Source organism: Bos taurus, chromosome 10, assembly GCF_002263795.3.
Source record: "Bos taurus isolate L1 Dominette 01449 registration number 42190680 breed Hereford chromosome 10, ARS-UCD2.0, whole genome shotgun sequence".
NCBI lineage: Eukaryota > Metazoa > Chordata > Mammalia > Artiodactyla > Bovidae > Bos > Bos taurus.
The window spans coordinates 92,839,686-92,854,572 of NC_037337.1; the positions used below are offsets into that span (position 1 = coordinate 92,839,686).

Below are 14,887 nucleotides of genomic sequence, written 5' to 3' on the forward strand. Positions count from 1 at the left end.
CCCAAAGTCTCCATCTCCAAACGCCATCACATTGGAGGTTTAGGGCTTTGACACATGAATTTGGGTGGCAGGGGCACACAACTCAGTCCATAGAACTACATTCTGCTTCAGGTGCAATAATACTGCGTGGACTCTCCTGTACTTCCCCTATCTCTCCTCTAGCTGCATTATTTGCCCTTATTTTCTGATAAACTTCCTTTCCAAAGATAAATTCTAAAGTCTAAGAATCATTGCTGCTACTGCTAAGTCACTTCAGTTGTGTCCGACTCTGTGCGACCCCATAGACGGCAGCCCACCAGGCTTCACCGTCCCTGGGATTCTCCAGGCAAGAACACTGGAGTGGGTTGCCATTTCCTTCTCCAATGCATGAAAGTGAAAAGTGAAAGGGAAGTCGCTCAGTCGTGTCCGACCCTCGGCGACCCCATGGACTGCAGCCCACCAGGCTCCTCCGTCCATGGGATTTTCCAGGCAGGAGTACTGGAGTGGGCATACATCCAGTTTAATCCATCTCTTGTTGGACGTCTCCCTTTTCATAAAATATTCCTTTGTGCTATTTTAGTTTGCATGTATTTGATCTTAAGCATTTTGCTACATATTTTATTCCAAAATTATAACTGGGTTGTAATGAGGCAAGTGCCATTTCTTGCAGAATAAATACTGTTATAAAGAGAATCTCTTTATTATGAAAAGATTTTTACAACCTAACTAATGGACTACTTATCTTTAGGACTACAAGACTCCATTATAAGCAAGATAGGGAAAAATGCACAGTAACTGGGAGTCTGTTGTGGCAAGATTCACAATCATAGAATTTTCAAGATTTATCTCTCACATTATGCATTTTTAAAACCTCATGCCTTAAGGAGTGACTTTAAGATCATATAGCAAGTTAATGATGGTGATGTAAACCTTGATCTCTTGATTTCCAGTTTAAAGTTATTTATTAAAATGTTTTTTCATTGGCTAGTAAACAATCTTTATCTATTGCTGATAAACAAATTATAACAAATTTAGCAGCTTAAAAACACATTTATCATCTCATTGTTTCCATGGATCAGGAGTTCTGGAACAGTTTAAATGAGTCTTTTGGTTAGGGTCTTGCAAGGTTGTAGCTGAGGGGTCTGAGGGGTCTCAGACTTGGTTTCCTTCTCTGAGTGCATGTGGATGTTGGTAGAATTCATATCTTTGAAAATGAATGAGAAGTTGAGTAAGGCAGCAAACTCACTGCTTTTTCAAAGCCGGCAGAAGAGTCTATTGCTTCAAATCCCAGTACAGTAAACTTTCAAAGGGCTCACTGGACCAAGTCAGGCCCTCACAGGATAACCCGCCTTTTGATGAACTCAGCGCCAACAGATTAGAGGTCTCATATTGGTAAAAACCCCTTCCCTTATGCTATATCATGTAACCTAATCATGGCAGTGACATCCATCATAACCAAAGGCCTTGCTTCCATGCTCCAGGCCAGGGTAGGTACACAGTGTTAGTGTTTAAAAACTAGGCAAAGCAGCCACAGAGAAAAACAAAGTCACTTCCTGTTTGATTTCCTAAACCAAACACCTTATTGATGCGTTTCTTTCTAGCCATTTGTACTTATTTCTGTCCCTTGTGTCCACTAGGGCTTTGTTTTTCACTATATGACTCACAGAGAGTCACATAGTGTGTGGAATATGGAAAGTGGAAAGTGTCAGTCGCTCAGACATGTCCGACTCTTTGTGACTCCATGGACTGTAGCCTGCCAGGCTCCTCTGTCCATGGGATTCTCCAGGCAAGAATACTGGAGTGGGTTGCCAGTCCCTTCTCCGGTGAATCTTCCCAACCCAAGGATCGAAACTGCAGGCAGATTCTTTACCTTCCAAGCCACCAGGGAAGCTCTATAAACATAGAGTCGTAGAGTATATACAACTAAACAGAGTCATATAATATATACAACTAAATTTGACACTTCATTCATTTGGTTTTATTTTATAAGAATTTAAAAATGTTGTTATATATTCCATGCCAGCACCCTCCCCTACCCCCTGACCTACTGTTTTCTTTTATTAAAAATGTCTTTCCAGTGGTGGCGGGGGTGGAAAATATAGATAAGCAAAAGAGAAAAAAACAAATCAACTGAAATTGCAATATTTAGAAGTCACATCACTCAGGGAAAAGATTTTGATAGCTCTTTGAGGGGTAAGGTGAAGGCCTGAGTTCCAGGATGTTTGATGATATCAAGACTTCAGAGAAGGGCAAGTACAGTTCAGTTCAGTTTAGTCGCTCAGTCATGTCTGACTCTCTGCGACCCCATGAATTGCAGCACGCCAGGCCTCCCTGTCCATCACCAACTCCTGGAGTTCACTCAGACTCACGTCCATCGAGTCGGTGATGTCATCCAGCCGTCTCATCCTCTGTCATCCCCTTCTCCTCCTGCCCCCAATCCCTCCCAGCATCAGAGTCTTTTCCAATGGGTCAACTCTTCGCATGTGGTGGCCAAAGTATTGGAGTTTCAGCTTTAGCATCATTCCTTCCAAAGAACACCCAGGGCTGATCTCCTTTAGGATGGACTGGTTGGATCTCCTTGCAGTCCAAGGAACTCTTAAGAGTCTTCTCCAACACCACAGTTCAAAAGCATCAATTCTTCGGTGCTCAGCTTTCCTCACAGTCCAACTCTCACATCCATACATGACCACAGGAGAAACCATAGCCTTGACTAGACGGACCTTTGTTGGCAAAGTAATGTCTCTGCTTTTCAATATGCTAGCTAGGTTGGTCATGACTTTCCTTCCAAGGAGTAAGCGTCTTTTAATTTCATGGCTGCAGTCACCATCTGCAGTGATTTTGGAGCCCAGAAAAATAAAGTCTGCCACTGTTTCCACTGTTTCCCCATCTATTTGCCATGAAGTGATGGGACCAGATGCCATGATCTTCGTTTTCTGAATGTTGAGCTTTAAGCCAACTCTTTCACTCTCCTCTTTCACTTTCATGAAGAGGCTTTTGAGTTCCTCTTCACTTTCTGCCGTAAGGGTGGTGTCATCTGCATATCTGAGGTTATTGATATTTCTCCCGGCAATACCACCACCCAATCAGAAAAAAGTCCGTATGATGCAACCCTTACCCAAAATGTTGCCTTTAAAAATCCTTCCTTGAGCTGTAGTCTGAGAAAGTATCAGCTGATGGGGTGCCCAGAGCAAAGGCTAATAGATTCCTCATTGGGCACAGTGGCTGACTCAAGTCTCCTGCATGTTCTGGCTGAAGCCAAGCTGGGAAAGACATGTTGTTGTTGTTGTTTAGTTGCTCAGTCGTGTCTACCTCCTTGTGACCCCAGGGACAGTAGCCTGCTAGGTCCCTCTGTCCATGGGATTTCCCAGGCAAGAATACTAGAGTGGGTGGCCGATGCCTTCTCCACGGGATCTTCCCGAACCAGTGATCAAACCTGCATATCCCACATCAGCAGGGGGTTCTTTAACACTGACCCACCAGGGAAGCCCCGGGAAAAGCATAGTCTCTGTATGAATTCACAGCGTACCGAGGGTGCCCTTGTCACAGGTCCTTTGGAAGGGGGTTCAGCACAGTGCACCCCTCACCTCCATGGCCACTGCATGGGGCCATAGGATGCATATTGCTTTAACACCAACTTGTTTTCCTCACTGGTTGTAGATTTTGGCACACTGAGCAACACAGGTCTTGCTACAGCTGCACACAAGGCCACAACATACCTGGAGAAAGTATACTCTGCAGGCGGTGGGTGCTTGGACCTCTCATGAATATTGCCTTCCCACATGAAGCTCTGTTTCACTCCCTGGCTTCAGAAAGTCTTCCCTGGATGTGATATACCATAAACAAGAATGAAATTCTGCCAACATGGACAGACATAGAAAATAACATGCTTTGTGAGATAAGTTGGACAGAGAAAAACAAACACTGTAGGATATCAGTTATACATGGGATAAAATCCAAAAAATAATACAAATAAATGTATCAGTTCAGTTGAGTTGCTCAGTCATGTCCGACTCTTTGCGACCCCCTGGACTGCAGCATGCCAGGCCTCCCTGTCCATCACCAACTCCTGGAATTTACTCAAACTCATGTCCATTGAATTGGTGATGCCATCCAACCATCTCATCCTCTGTCATCACCTTCTCCTCCCACCTTCAGTCTTTCCCAGCATCAGGGTCTTTTCAAATAAGTCAGTTCTTCACATCAGGTGGCCAAAGTATTGGAGTTTCAGCTTCAGCATCATTCCTTCCAATGAACACCCAGGACTGATTTCGTTTAGGATGGACTGGTTGGATCTCCTTGCAGTCCAAGGCACTCTCAAGAGTCTTCTCCAACACCACAGTTCAAAAGCATCAATTCTTCAGCACTCAGCTTTCTTTATAGTCCAACTCTCACGTCCATACATGACCACTGGAAAAACCATAGCCTTGACTAGATGGACCTCTGTTGGCAAAGTAATGTTTCTGCTTTTTAATATGTTGTCTAGATTGGTCATAACTTTTCTCCAAGGAGTAAGCACCTTTTTATTTCATGGCTGCAGTCACCATCTGCAGTGATTTTGGAGCCCAAGAAAATAAAGCCTGCCATGGTTTCCACTGTTTCTCCTTCTATTTGCCATGAAGTGATGGGACCGGGTGCCATGATCTTTGTTTTCTGAATGTTGAGCTTTAAGCCAACTTTTCACTCTTCTCTTTCACTTTCATCAATAAATGTATATGCAAAATAAATGTATATGCAAAGCAGAAACAGACACACAGATGTAGAAAGCAGACTAGTAGGTACCAGCAGGGAGAGAAGAAGGAGGGGCAGGAAGGGATGTGGGAGTAACAGATACAAACTACTATGTATAACATGGATAAGCAACAAAGATGCATTGTAAGGCATAGAGTTATAGCCAGTATCTCATAATAACTTTTAATGGAATATAATCTGTAAACATACTGAATTATTATGCTGTTGCCTGAGGAGGATTTACAAACAGCTGAGAAAAGAAGAGACGTGAAAGACAAGGGAGAAAGGGAAAGATATACTCAACTGAATGCAGAGTTTGAGAGAATAGCAAGGAGAGCTAAGAAAGCCTTTTTGGATGAACAAGTTTTTAAAATGTGAAGATTTGAAAGGGATATGATATTTTGGTACTTGATTCGGTTAGTAGAAAACTTTACAATATGTCCCAAACAATTTGTGTGTATAAAAAATGTAGTTTCTCAATTGTGAATTTTATGAACTCTAACTACAAATCAAGGATTTGTGATGAAAACTTAGTATCTGCATTGAGATGTGCTGTAAAAATGTAAATGTAAAATATACAACAGATTTAAAAGACTTCATATGGCAAGAAGAATGAAAGATATTTCAATATTTTAAAATATTAATTACATGTTGAATGATTATTTGAAATGTAATGGTTAAATAAAATGTTATTAAAATTAACTTAAAAAAAAGCCTTCTTAAGTGAATAACACACAGAAACAGAGGAAAACAATAGAATGGGAAAGACTAGAGATCTCTTGAACAAAATTGGAGATATCAAGGGAACATTTCATGCAAGGATGGGCACAATAAAGGAAAGAAATGGCAGGGACCTAATAGGAGCAGAAGAGACTAAGAGGTAGCAAGAATACACAGAACTACACACAAAAAGGTCTTAATAACCCATATATATACGATGGTGTGGTCACTTACCTAGAGCAGACATCCTGGAGTGTGAAGTCAAGTGGGCTTTAGGGAGCATTACTAGAAACAAAGTTAGTGGAGGTGATGGAATTCCAGTTGAGCTATTTAAAATCCTAAAAGACGATGCTGTGAAAGTGCTGTACTCAATATGTCAGCAAGTTTAGAAAATTCCACAGTGGCCACAGAAATGGAAAAGATCAGTTTTCATTCCAATCTCAAAGAAGGGCAAAGCCAAAGAAGGTTCAAACTATATAATTTCATTCATTTCATGTTAGCAAGGTTATGTTCAAAATTCTTCAAGCCAGGCTTCAGCAATACAAGAACTGAGAACTTACAGGTGTACAAGCTGGATTTAGAAAAGGCAGAGGAACCAGGGATCAAATTGCCAACATCCTCTGGATCTAGATAAAGCAACAGAATTTCAGAGAAACATCTCTTGCTTCGTTTGACTATGCCAAAGCCTTTGATCACATGGATTACAACAAACTGTGGAAAATTCTTAAAAAGATGAGCATAGCAGACCACCTTACCTGTCTCCTGAGAAACCTGTATGCAGGTCAAGAAGCAACAGTTAGAATTGGATATGGAACAACAGACTGGTTCCAAATTGGGAAAGAAGTACAACAAGGCTGTATGTTGTCACTCTGCTTATTTAACTTATACATCATGTGAAATGCTGAGCTGGATGAATCAAAAGCTGGAATCAAGATTGCTGGGAGAAACATCAACAACTTCAGACATGCAGATGACACCACTCTAATGGCAGAAAGCAAAGAGGAACTAGAGTCTCTTGATGAAGGTAAAAGAAGAGAGTGAAAAAGCTGGCTTAAAACTCAACATTAAAAAAAAGTAAGATCATGGCATCTGGTCCCATCACTTTACGGCAAATAGAAGGGGAAAAAAGTGAAAGCAGTGACATGTTTTATTTTCCTGGGCTCCAAAATCACTGCAGATGGTGACTGCAGCCATGAAATTTAAGACACTTTCTCCTTGGATGGAAAGCTATGACAAACCTAGACAGCACATTAAAAAGCAGAGATATCACTTTGCCAACAAAGATCTGTATAGTCAAAGCTATGGTTTTTCCAGTAGTCATGTATGGATATGAGAGTTGGACCATAAAAAAGGCTGAGGTGGTGGTGGTTTAGTTGCTGAGTCGTGTCGTTACTCTTGCGACACCATGGACTGTAATCTGCCAGGCTCCTCTGTTCATGGGGATTCTCCAGGCAAGAATACTGGAGTGGGTTGCCATTTCCTTCTCCAGGGGATCTTCCCGACCCAGGAATCGAACCAAGGTCTCTTGCACTGTAGGCAGATTCCTTACCAACTGAGCTACAAGGGAAGGTTGAGCACTGAAGAATTCCTGCTTTCCAATTGTGGTGCTGGAGAAGACTCTTGAGAGTCCCTTGGACTGCAAGGAGATCAAACCAGTCAATCCTAAAAGGAAATCAACCCTGAATATTCACTGGTATACTTTGGCCACCTGGTGTGAAGAGCGGAGAATTGGAAAAGACCCTGATGTATATGGGCATTAAGGAAGGTTCAGGAAAGTGGTAGGGGCTATTTGCCTCTGCTGGATGGAAAAATATTAGTTCAGATATAAAGGACTCAGACCGAGAGTCACCTCAGGACACATTCTGAAGCAGTCTGTTGCAGCACACTTCCAGACAGCTGACTCATTGTCTGTCTCCTAAGAAATGACAAGGGAACGTTATAATCAAGAACATTAGGCTATTAGATAAAACTTGGCAAGAATAGTCTGTATTAATATAACCGCAGAAAACTTTTAGGCAGACGCCACACAGATACTCTGTATGCGTGGCATTTCACTGCATGCGCAATAAACATCGTACACATGCGCAGTTATCAATAAAAGGACACGGCGAGCCTCCACCGGCGCGCCTATTCTGCCTGGTGGATAGGTGGCCACTTCGCTACATCATCTCCGTGTTTTTCTTTGCTGTGACACCACTCCTCATCCCCGACAAATGGTGCTCGAACAGGGACCTGATGGACTCATCCGCCTGGAGCAGGCTCCGGGCGTCGCCCATCCTATATGGTAGGATCCCGGTGAGTCTACATCATGGGAAATGCCCGTTCTGAAAAACAAGACGCGCATAGGCTTGAGTTTCAGTTTTTATTACTCAAGGCAGGGCATGAAGGAAGTCACAAGATACGTGCCCAGCTGTTGATGGAGATCGATTCCCATTGTCCTTGGTACCCCGAGGTGGGTTCCTTGAGTATCAAGGATTGGGAACAAATGGGGCAAAAGTTACATGAGGAGCCTCGTGCACCAGTTGCAATTCTTGCATGGCATCTCTGCCGGGACGCCATTTCTCGTTTTGGTGTCCCTATTACCCCTGCTGTGGAATATCAACCCCCTCTTTCCGTTGCTCCCTTTGTCTCTCACGATCCCTCTCCCAAGCTAATGGAGACGCCTCCTAGGAAGTCCTCCATGACTGGATGCATGCAGGAAGCTCTCAATCAGGGGGATCTATCTCCATTCGCTGTTTGTCCAATACTACGCGCCCCAGGTCGAAAGTCCCTCTCTGAGCATCTTCCTTATTCAGTTTTTAAAGAGTTAAAAAGGAGTATAAATGATAATGGGTTGAAGGCAATGGCATCCCACTCCAGTACTCTTGCCTGGAAAATCCCATGGGCGGAGGAGCCTGGAAGGCTGCAGTCCATGGGGTCTCGAAGAGTTGGACACGACTGAGCAACTTCACTTTGACTTTTCACTTTCATGCATTGGATAAGGAAATGGCAACCCACTCCAGTATTCTTGCCTGGAGAATCCCAGGGATGGGAGAGCCTGGTGGGCTACTGTCTATGGGGTCACACAGAGTCGGGCACGACTGAAGCGACTTAGCAGCAGCAGCAGCAGCAGCTGTTTGACTGCTGGCATTTTGGAGGGAGTTGCAGAAGGATATGAGATGACACCTTGGGATTGGAAACAGTTAATAAAAATGGTGGTGATGCCTGCACAGTACATGGTATGGCAACAAGAATACTCTGAGTTAGCCGCCATTGCCTCCATGAACAATCTAACTGCTGGCATTAATGTGGACCATAATATGTTAATGGGAATTAGGCCATTTGCCAGCCTTCAAAAACAGCTGGCCTTTCCACAGGAGGCCATCCAACAGGCTGCTGAAATAGCTGTTAAAGCTTGGAGAAGGATGCCGAATGGAAGGAGTGCTACTCAATCCTTTTCTAGCGTTAGACGGGAGAATAATGAATCTTATTATGCTTTTGTAAATCGCTTGCAACTCACAATTCAAAGACAAATAGAAAATCCTGAGGCTGCTGAGATCTTACTTAAACGATTGGCCTTTGAGAACACTAATAAAGACTGCCAGGAGGTTTTGAAGGGTATCTATACTAAGCCCGATACTACTCTGGCCACTATGATTCAAGCATGCCAAACAGTAGATTCTGAAACTCATCGGGCTACATTATTGGCGGCCGCTTTAAAACCTCCTGGCAAAACTTGTTTTAATTGTGGGAAGATTGGACATTTACTCTGGGAATGTCGAAATAAGAGAGCTGGTAGACCCAAGACAACCAATACAATATTGTAATTAGCCTCCAATTAAAATATATAAATTTATATTAAAAAATATGTCCCAAATGTGGGAAAGGATATCATTGGGCTAATCAATGCTGATCACCAAGTCAGAATTAGGGAATCAAAAAAACGGAAACATCTCCAGCCCCCGTCCAAAGGAGCCCTCCATACAAGAACAATCAAAGAATTCAGATTTATCCGATAAACAGCTCTGCCCTGGTCAATTCTCCGTCTCTCAATCCATTCATGCCACCCATGGAAGTGCAGGAATAGGTCTTATAAATGGTGAGGAAGTCAACATTCAATTGCCTGGGGGAGTATATTTGATTCCTACTCAGTTACGGGGACCTCTACCACAAGATACGGTGGGACTTTTATTGCCTCGTTCTCATGCACGAAAAAAAGGCATTTTTGTTATCCCGGTGGTTACAGATTGGGATTTTACTGGTATTATAAAGGCTCAAGAATGGACATATTTACCCCCCAAAATAAATTTCAGGATTATCTATATCCCAACTGGTTTTACTCCCTTATGTTTCTGTAAACAAACTGGATAATTATCAGCGTGATCATGGTTTTGGTTCTACCATTGTTGCTACTACCATACCTGTAAAATCAGATAAGCCAGTACTTACCTTGTCAATCAGTTAACAGGAAACTAATCAATGGTCTATTGGATACGGGCGCTGATTTCCCTCCTTCTTGCTGGCCTGCGGCCTGGCCTTGGGAACATACAAAGCCCCTCTGGGGCATTAGGGGCAACACCCTATCTCAACAGAGCACCTTAGGGTCTCATGTGCAGCCGGGAATGAACCCTCTAAAGTAATCGCCCATATACAACCTTATATTTTAAACATTCCCTTTGTGGTATGGGGGAGAGGTTTACTACAGCAATTAAATACAAAGATTATTATGCTGTTTTTGTAGGGGCTTCTGCAGGAGAAAGGACAGCAGTACCTTTAAAATGGCTGACAGAAATGCCCATATGGATTGATCAGTGGCCATTAACATTAGAGCAATTACAAGCTGCATAGGCCCTTATTAATGAACAATTACAATTAGGACATATAGAAGAGACTACTTCTGCTTGGAACACTCCCATTTTTGTTATAAAGAAGAAATCTGGTAAATGTAGGCTATTGCAAGACTTAAGAGAAATTAATAAAGTAATACAACCTATGGGGACACTTCAATGTGGATTTCCTGACCCTAACTTGATTCCTTTAGATTATCAATTTATGAGAATAGACTGAAAAGATTGTTTCTTTACCATCCCTTTGTCAGAGAAGGATCGAAAAATTTTGCATTTACTTTACCAATATTAAATAATATTCAACCTACTAAAAGGTATCATTGGAAAGTTCTCCCTCTGGGCATGCTTAGCAGTCCCATCTTATGTCCATATTTTGTTGCTCAAGCTTTAAATCCTTTTTGATCCTGATTTCCTGATCTTGTAGTTTATCATTATATGGATCATATTTTGTTGGCAGGCAAATCTCTCTCTGAAGTTCACCTTATAACATTACAAAAAATGTCACTTTCTTATGGCCTTACATAGCCATAGAGAATAGAGGAAAGTCAAAGAAATTATCCAGATTTATACTTGGGACATAAAGTTCTTGAAGATGCTGCCACTCCTGCTATTCCTCAACTCACATTGCCTGCCAAATTTTCTTGTGTACAATTACAACAATTTTTGGGTCATCTTAATTGGGCCCGACCCTACATACAAATCACTACTGATATGTTGGCTCCTTTTTACAAATTATTAAAATAATTAAAATCACCTTCAGCTTCTATTCTCAAAACACCCAAATTGGATAGAACATTATCTACTATTAATGCCCATTTAACCTCCCAATTTGTAGATCGTTTTCCTCACCCACATTCTCAGTTGAGGCTGGCCTTGCTACCTGGGTGCCCGTTTGCATCCGCAGTTCTTTTCTCCAAAGACGCTCAAAAAATATATGTATTAGAATGGTTATATTCCCCTCATTTTTTAGGCCGTAATGTACTACCAGATATGCAGATGACACCACCCTTATGACAGAAAGTGAAGAACTAAAGAGCCTCTTGATGAAAGTGAAAGAGGAGAGTTAAAACGTTGGCTTAAAACTCAACATTCAAAAAACTAAGATCATGGCATCTGGTCCCATCACTTCATTGCAAATAGATGGAGAAACAATGGAAACAGTGAGAGACTTTATTTCTGGGGGCTCCATCATCACTGCAGATGGTGACTGCAGCCATGAAATGAAAAGTCGCTTACTCCTTGAAAGAAAAGCTATGGCCAACCTGCTGCTGCTGCTGCTGTTACTTCAGTCGTGTCAGACTCTGTGTGACCCCATAGACAGAAGCCCACCAGGCTCCCCGGTCCCTGGGATTCTTCAGGCAAGAACATTGGAGTGGGTTGCCATTTCCTTCTCCAATGCATGAAAGTGAAAAGTGAAAGTGAAGTCGCTCAGTCGTGTCCAACTCTTAGCGATCCCTTGGACTGCAGCCTACCAGGCTCCTCCATCCGTGGGATTTTCCAGGCAAGAGTACTGGAGTGGGATGCCATTGCCTTCTCCAGATTAGCCCTCCTACTGCTGCTGCTAAATCGCTTCAGTCGTGTCCGACTCCTAGCGACCCCGTGGACTGCAGCCTACCAGGCTCCTCCGTCCAGGCAAAAGTACTGGAGTGGGTTGCCATTGCTTTCTCTGACCTAGACAGCATATTAAAAAGCAGAGACATTACTTTGCCAACAAAGGTCTGGTTGTCAAACATAGTCAAAGTTATGGCTTTTCTAGTAGTCATGTATGAATGTGAGTTGGACTATAAAGAAAGCTGAATGCTGAAGAATTGATGCTTTTGCACTGTGGTGTTAGAGAAGACTCTTGAGAGTCCCTTGGACTGCAAGGAGATCCAACCAGTCCATCCTAAGGGAAATCAGACCTGAATATTCATTGGAAGGACTGATGCTGAAGCTGAAACTCCAATACTTTGGCCATCTGATGCAAAGAGCTGACTCATTGGAAAAGAGTCTGATGCTGGGAAAGATTGAAGGTGGGAGGAGTAGGGGATACAGAGGATGAGCTGGTTGGATGACATCACTGACTCGATGGACATGACTTTGAGCAAGCTCCAGGAGTTGGCGATGGACAGGGAAGCCTGGCGTGCTGCAGTCCGTGGAGTTGAAAAGAGTCGGACATGACTGAGCAATTGAACTGACTGACATCGCAGGAGAGAGAATGTTCCTTCCCTCAGTGTCTGTAAGGTCAGAGGCTGCTCAGAGGAAAAATGATCTAAGGTCCTGAGGGGTTGCTGATCTTGGTGACATACACACGACTATTTCCTAGACAGCATGTCCATGGCATCAGGGTGTCCGAGCAGGACGGTTTCACAGTCGATGCCTTGCTCTGCCCAGACTAGGCATCTTCTAGGATTATCTGAACCCTGGATAACTCTGTCCCAAGCCCATCCTTCTCTCTCTGGGGTGTCTTCTTATGTTTTCTTTGCTGGCTGTGTGTGTGCTCAGCTGTGTCTGACTCTGTGACTCCATGGACTGTAGCCTGCCAGGCTCCTCTGTCCATGGGATTCTTCAGGTAAGAACACTGGAATGAGTTGCCATTTCCTTCTCCAGGGAATCTTCCCGAGCCAGGGATCAAAACATCTTCTGCACTGCAGGCAGGTTCTTTACCATCTGAACCACCAGAGAAGTCCATCCCTTGCAGGCTAGGAGGCTTCATTTTAGGTCATTTTGTCCTTCAGACACATTCTGTTACATTTTTTAAAACTTAACTTTTAATCAGAATAGTTTCAGGTGTATAGAAAACTTGCAAAGGTAGTACAGAGTTCCCATTGCTGCACACCTGGTTTCCCCTAATGTGAATGTGTTCTTACGTTAACGAGGTACCCTTGTCACAGTGAAAGAACCACCATGGATACATTATTATTAGCTGAAGTTCATAAGACTTCTAAGGTGGCGTTAGTGGCAAAGAACCGCCTGTCAATGCAGGAGATTTGAGAGATGTGGGTTCGATCCCTGGGTCAGGAAGATCCCTTGGAGAAGGAAATGGCCACCCACTCCAGTATTCTTGCCTGGAGAATTGCGTGGACAGAGGAGCCTGGAGGGCTACAGTCCATGGGGTCACAAAGAGATGGACATGACTGAAGCAACTTAGCACAGCACATACTTCTTTCAGTTTCCAGTAGTTTTTACCTAATGTCCTTCTGGCCCAGCAGCCCACCCAGGACACCATATTGAATTTAACCTTATCTTACTTGGCTCCTCTTCCCTGTGAGAATTTCTTAGATCTTCCTTTGTTGTTGTTGTTTGTTACTTATTTTATTTTTTTTTGAGATGGAGATATTATTGAGGTAATATCTAGATAACTTGAGATTGAGATTTTTTGAGATATTATTTTATTTTTTTGAGAGATACGGGCAGGGTATTTTGTAGGATCTCCCTCAATTAGGACTCGTCTAATGTTTTTCTCATGGTTAGATTGGGTTTTGTGAGGAAGGTCACAGAGGGCACTCACATCAACTCGATCGATATGGCTGATCACTGAGGTTCAGGTTGACCTTGATCTCACCTGACCGAGGTCATGTTTGTCAGCTTGCTCCACTGAAAGTTTGCTCATTGTTTCCCTTTCTGTACTGTACTCTGAGGAAGAAGCCTTTCTGTCACTTTAGAGTCTCAAAGAAAAGAGCCCGTGTCTCCAGCGATGATTGTTTAACAGGGTTCTCCATAAGCAATTTATTATTTGTGGTGCAAGGAACATTGTTGTTGTTCAGTCACTCAGTCGTGTCCCACTCTTTGCAACCCCACAGACTGCAGCACGCCAGGCTTCCCTGTCCTTCACTATGTCCTGGAGTTTGTTCAAACTCATGTCCATTGAGTTGATGATGCCATCCAGTCATCTCATCCGCTTTCCCAGCATTAGAGTCTTTTCTAATGAGTTGGCTCTTCATGTCAGGTGGCTGAAGTATAGGAGCTTCATCTTCAGTATCAGTCCTTCCGATGAATATTCAGGGTGGATTTCCTTTAGGACTGACTGGTTTGGAACATTACAAAACAATACTTGGACCCATTTTCATGTATGACTAGTGAAAGTGAAAGTTGCTCAGTCGTGTCTGACTCTACAGTCCATGGAATTCTCCAGGCCAGAATACTGGAGTGGGTAGCCTTTCCCTTCTCCACGGGATCTTCCCAACCATGGGGTTGAACCGAGGCCTCCCACATTGCAGGTGGAATTCTTTAGCAGCTGAGCCACAAGGGAAGCCCAAAAGCTTGGTATCCTCTAAGCACAAGAGGATGCGTAAACCTCCCGCCTGGACAGGGACATGAACCCTGGACCCTCAGATTAAAAGTCTGATGCTCTACCAACAGAGCTACCCAGGCTCCTGAAGGCTCTTGCCTTGCAAAGAGAAGATGGTGTATTTGCCTTGTGCTGGGCATAAGGAGGAAGGAAGCCTTCACTGGTAATGCTAAGCCCGTGTCACACTCGTGTTCCTCATTTGACAGACACCAATGGACAAGCCTGCCAGGCCTGTGCCAGGCATTTCAGGGATTGGGGCGAGTAGAAGTGGAGGCTTATAGACTGTGTTTCCAATGAAGTAAAAATTATAAATTAAGCAAACCAGCTGTTGAATTATATTCTATCCTCCTGCCAAAAGAAATAC

At 43.2% G+C, this 14,887-nt stretch overlaps 1 non-coding gene across 1 annotated transcript; it reads right to left on the reverse strand.

The window, feature by feature from the left end:
- Nucleotides 1-14,533: 14,533 nt before the first annotated feature.
- TRNAK-UUU (transfer RNA lysine (anticodon UUU)) lies at nt 14,534-14,606 on the reverse strand. The gene has a single exon. It is a non-coding gene; the product is annotated as a tRNA-Lys (tRNA).
- Nucleotides 14,607-14,887: the final 281 nt, after the last annotated feature.